The sequence below is a fragment of the Gavialis gangeticus genome, unplaced genomic scaffold (assembly GCF_001723915.1).
Source record: "Gavialis gangeticus isolate Ggan-Ray unplaced genomic scaffold, GavGan_comp1, whole genome shotgun sequence".
NCBI lineage: Eukaryota > Metazoa > Chordata > Crocodylia > Gavialidae > Gavialis > Gavialis gangeticus.
In genome coordinates, this window is record NW_017728996.1 from 7,863,187 (window position 1) to 7,868,621 (window position 5,435).

The window sequence follows — 5,435 nt, forward strand, 5'->3', positions numbered from 1 at the left end:
CTGGGGCACAGGGTGCTTCAACCCAGGGGCTACCTACTGATTAGCCCTGCATTGAAGCACCCTGTGCCCCAGCCAGCCAGGGCAGCATCTCTGTGTATGCTGCTGCACATGAAAAAACTCCACAGCAGGTTAGTACTTGTATTTACAGGTACTACCCTGCTGCAGAGCTTTTTCATTTTGTGTGCCCTAATAGGAGTGCACATGTAGACACTGAGACATTGACTGCGCAGTTCATTAGGCACCTGTGCAGTAAGTGTCTCGTGTAGATGTGCCCACTGAGATGCAAGCTAGAAGTGCAGGTCGTTCTGCTCTTCTGCGAGCTCTGCTAGAGGGTGGGTTAACCTGACCGCTCGCTATGGGCCCCATTGCGAGCCTGGCTGGAGTGTGGAATTTCATGGTCTGCAGATCAGCCTCTCCTCTTCAACTGCCGAGGCCACTGGGTTATTAATTGCATTTAAGTTATTCTTTTTTTAAAGGAACTTGAGTTTCCATCTAAGCAAATGTCTAAGTCCATAACTGAGAGCAACTGATTTCTATCAACTCCATGCATATGAGTGCACGGAAAATGAGCCTCCAACCCCCCTGACCTGGGCACTGTTATATTACAAGTAATAAATCCTAGGGAAGTAAATTAATTTCCATCAGTAAATTGGATTCTTGATGCCAATTAGAATCACAAAGCTCATTTGCATTAGCATCTCCATTAACCAATTTCAACTTGGAGCAATTAAGACCAAAGACTAAGGATCACCCAGCCTGAAACTTTATAGCTGCAGTGGCCGTGAGGCATGGGGTCAGTGAGATGAAGTTAACTTGCCTAAGTTTGCACATGGGACACTGCACAGGCTGGGATGGCCATAGATTGCTGGGTGTTTTTATGGGCAGCCGTGTACTAAATCTGCAGGAAAATGACTTTGCAAAGCAGTTTGCCAGCCGGGCGTAGCCCACCTCAGTAGCAGGGACAGGACCTGAGCAGGGCTGCTCCTAGCAACAGGTACAAGCTTCTCAGTCAGCCTAACTCCCACTGTCATAGTTTGGACCATGATCCAGGCAGATGTGGCCTTGGCAGGAGCCCACATACGAGCATCCTCAGGAGTAAAACCTGCAGAATAGATGCCGCTCCAGCCATGGTTGCTGTGGCTGGGCAAGCAGCAGATGGCAGAGCGCACACACTAAGATGGGTCTGTCTGTGGGTGGAGGGTCACTTAGCTTCTTCCTCTGCCAGCCCACCCAGGGGAGGGGGTTGCAGGGGCTGTTAGTGAGACAGCGACAAGACGGCCATCAGCCACGCACCCATGGGACTAGGCTGAGCCCAGCACGGGTTTTCCATTTTATTCATACGAACCACTGAGGAAAAGAGCTGACTGAGCGATACCATATTTCTCTGTATCGTGCCATCAGCTTACAGTCCTCTCCACATGCTTCAGCCAAGTTCTTTCTTTTTCTCCACTTTGAGGTTGGCTTGCAGAGTGCTACCCTGAAGGGGTTACTGGAGATTTAAACCAGTTGAGACCCTGCTTTCCCTAGCACCTCTCTGCTGAAGCCTGCTCCATGCTAGAGCATTTGGTTGCCAGCATATGGCTTTTCCCTGGAAGACATAAGTTCCCCCTTTCCCAGAATTGGTCTTGAGTGCTTTGGAAATGCTGAGTCTGTCTGGTGGAGGGTGTGGACATGCCTGCGTGTAACACCATCTCATGTCTTGGTGTCTCAGTACGGGGACGAGAAGGCAGATGGTTATTTTGGAAGCTTGGAGGTCTGTGCAAGACTGGGGCATCTGCTCACACTTCTCAGCTCAGGGTAGCTCCGTTTTGCAGAGCAGACCGCAGTGAGAGGAGCCAGGGCTGTTAGGATGAGCAACTGTCGGGTGCAGGTTGGCTGGTGCAAGTCTTTTGCTTCCAATTGCTGCAGTGGGAATCAAAGGTGAACAGGATCAGACCCTAGAAGCATGAATCCTGTATGTTGAGTATATTCCCCATCCCAGCCACAGAGGCAGGGATTATTTGTCAGCTTTATGCTAATACACCGCTCTCTTTTTCATTTGATTTCTTTAATGAGCACCTTGATGTGGCTGTCTGTCAGGGGAGCAGGGAGGCTTTGTCGAACCAAATGATAAAACAAGACAGACAGCTGGAGGTCGTGGGGTTTAGGCAACTCTTTAAACCTAAATGGTATAGAGTGCCCGACTGTGGAACAGAATGTGCCGCGGCTGCAGCGAAAGCAATGGGAGATGGATTACTAAAATAAACTCGCGATTAATGAGCAAAACTTGTCAGGGAAACCTATTTGTCACACTCAGAAAGCTACAATCTAGTTTTACTTGCTGCTCTTCATTGCTCTTGCATTGCTTTTTCATTTGCTGTAGGCAAAATACATTACTGCTCAATAAACAAAAAGTGGTCCTGGCGTACCTTCTTCCTCCCTCCCCCTCCCGGCTCCAAGAGCTTTGTGCAGCCTGTGATGTTCTGAGGCTTTTATTGATTGCTGGGTGGGAAATAGCGGACTTATTTCCCTCCCCCACATACCCCTCTTTTATTTCACTTTGCTTTCCTTCTCTAGACCCTGTTATCCGCATGTGGATGCGTTTGCCAGCTCTTTCCGAGCTAAGTTTGGTTTGCTGTGCAGTGAGTCTTAGTGTTGGGCTCCGGACAGGAGTGAAGGAAGCAAAGGAAAGGGAGAAGTTTACAGCTGATTTTTAAAGACAGCTCTCAGGGTGCAGATATTGCCAGCACCCCGCTGCTCTTTGTAGCTCAGCCTCCAAACACCCCTGTAAGGCGTGGAGGTACCATCATCCCTGCTTTGGAAGGAGAGCTGAAGCACAGAGAGGCTGCGACTCACCCAAGGTCATGCAGGACGTTTGGGGCTGAGGGTTGGGAATGAAACCCTTGTCTTCTGAGTCCCAGGACCATGCTTTATTCTCCAGACCATCCTTTAAAGTCCTGCAGGATCCCCAGAGCTGGTTCCTGGTCACTAGAGGTGGCCTTGACCTTCCCACCAGCAGAGACTGTAGCAAACATTGTGCTCTGAGATCTTAGCCAAGAGCCAAGGTCAGAGTGGGTTGATGACTCTCTCTCTGCTTTACCCCTAATGCACACATGGCTTTTACTGCTTTGAAGGATGACATTACTAAATGTTTTCTTTTAAGGATGAAGAATGGGCAGGATGTGGTAATAACGAACCTCAAATACTATTTGTCAGCTCCTGCTAGATGACGGCGTGCTGGTGACTGATTAGCTGAAATAACCTTGCTGTCTCTAAATATCGCACGCTCATGTAGCAAGTGCAAAAACCATCCCCTGGCAGCCACCCCTTGCCCGTGCTGTTGAGGAAACACAAAACCTTGCAGTAAAAATGCAGTCATGACATCAGGTTTCGGGTTTTTTTTCTGCCTGTTCTCTTCAGTTTCTTTAGTGCACTTCCCTATGAAAGGGAGGTTTTATAAAAGACTTTGCTCCTTTGCTCTGTGTTGTAAGGTTTTTTTTCTGCTGGCAGGGGGGCTGCCCTGGGAAAGATAGATTCGAGGTAGTCTGGACAACAGTCAAGTGTACCACTGTAATTAAATCTGCATGTGTTTTGTTTAAGAAAAAGATCATGTGGAGAGGGAAATGCTTCTTATAACCCAGCTGGTTCCAAGGGCACGAAAATGATGCGCTGCCACGGAGCAGCCCTGCAAAGCTCAAGTGAGCCTGCCTTCAGGAGGCCTGCCTGAACTGGCGTGGCCCTCTCATCGGGATGGGACCAAACCCTCTGAAGCAGTATCTTCCATTTATCAATACCCCGCAGATGGCCCAGCTCTGGGCAGCACGTAAGCCCATGCTTTGCTTCAAGTCACTGGTATAAGCATTTTCCTGATCGGGACTGCTGTGCAGAATCAGGGTTGACTGGTCCAACACCAACCTGTCCTGGCTCCAGACCTCCTCTCCCGCAGCCTGCCCCGGGAGTGGTGGCTTCTGTCATGACACTCTTAATTTCCAGAGCCTTTGGTTGCTTTCCTCATTATTGAAATGGCCGTGTCCTCATCCAGAGCTGCTCGCTCTGTCTGCGGCTGCACGAAGAGCCCCGCGGTGGGACACGAACACCAGGTCAGCGAGTGCAGATGCAGCTCTGCCCACAAAACTTGCCGGGAAGCACCAGTGCCTGCAACAGAGCCGCTCTGCCAGGGTGAAGTGCAGGCACCGGAGGCTTTGCGGGGCACAGGTGACCCTTGTAGCATGCCCATGGCCTTTGTAGCAATTGGTCTTTGTGCTGCAGCCCCTTTCAGCAGACTCCTGTTCTGTTTCAAGGTCAGGAAGCCCTAATGGCAGCACAGAGCTGAAGCCTTCTCTCCCCTTTCTCCTTACCTGCCTGCCCCTCCTTGCATTGGCAGCTCCTTGCATTTTGGCCGCTTGTGGCTGCAGCGTGACGGCCCCTCTCGGCCCCCTCTGTGTTGGCTTGTTAGGACAGTGCCAGGACTGGGTCTCAAGGGCTCTGTGGCCACGCCTTGCTAGAAGGGCAGCATGGGGTTGATGGCAGGCGAGTCCCTTGTCTTTTGTAGCTACAGTCCTGAAAATAAAGACCTTGCAAGCACCCCTTGCGGTTCTCTGTGGGGTCCCATGGCCTGTTGTGCAGGAGCTGAGCATGGCTTCCCCGCTGCGCCACCTCCTGCTTCCCTCCCTGTGCCCAGATTCAGCCCTCTTCACCCCCACCAGTGCCAGGCTTCCACTGGCAGTAACTATACATACTTCCCTCTAGCTGTTCCCTTAGCTGAGGTATATGAGTCCCTTGCCCTTGTGGGGGATGCAGCCTGGGCTCATCCTCTTTAATCAAAGCAGATCCCTGTGGTGCAAAATAAAATCTAAGAGTCATTGCAACAACTTGTTAATCCAGAAGCTGCTTTGTGCTGCCACATCCCCCGTGCATGGTGCTGTCACACTGCCAGGTTCTGCTGTCACTCAAGCAAGTCCCTCGCTTGCCTCCTGCACTCTAGGACCACGTCCCTGAGGGCAGAGAGAGATGGGTAAGACCTGCTTGCGGAAACAGCCTCTGCATTTTCCGTGGCATCATCGTTAAGGGCAGATGGACCATGTCACCATCTCGTCGGCCCTGGAGAGCACTGGCTACTAGGTGTCGTGTGGACAATCCTGTATTAAGCCTAAAGGCTTTTGATGGAAATATTCTATCTCTGGGAGACTGGATGTGGGCAAAGGACAGGGGAGACCAAACGGCATTCAGCCCCTTGCCCTGGAAGGGAGCTGGTTAGTAGGCTGTGCCCAGCGATCCCAGGTGAACCACACCTCAGGCTGCAGAGGAATGGTCCCTGCCACTCTCACAGGCAGGGAGGGATGGGGCAGTATTTCTTCCCAAACTCTTATCTGGCCATTGGCATGTGGCCTGTGCATGGGAGCAAAGCACATTGCTTGGGCATCTCGGCCCCCCCCCCCCCCCCCCCCCCCCCCCCC

The 5,435-nt window shown here is 51.4% G+C and overlaps 1 protein-coding gene across 1 annotated transcript in view; it reads left to right on the plus strand.

The window, feature by feature from the left end:
- The window catches only part of PCSK6 (proprotein convertase subtilisin/kexin type 6), a 153,382-nt gene that overhangs the window by 55,493 nt on the left and 92,454 nt on the right, over positions 1-5,435 (plus strand). The gene's annotated exons all lie outside the window — the stretch shown is intronic.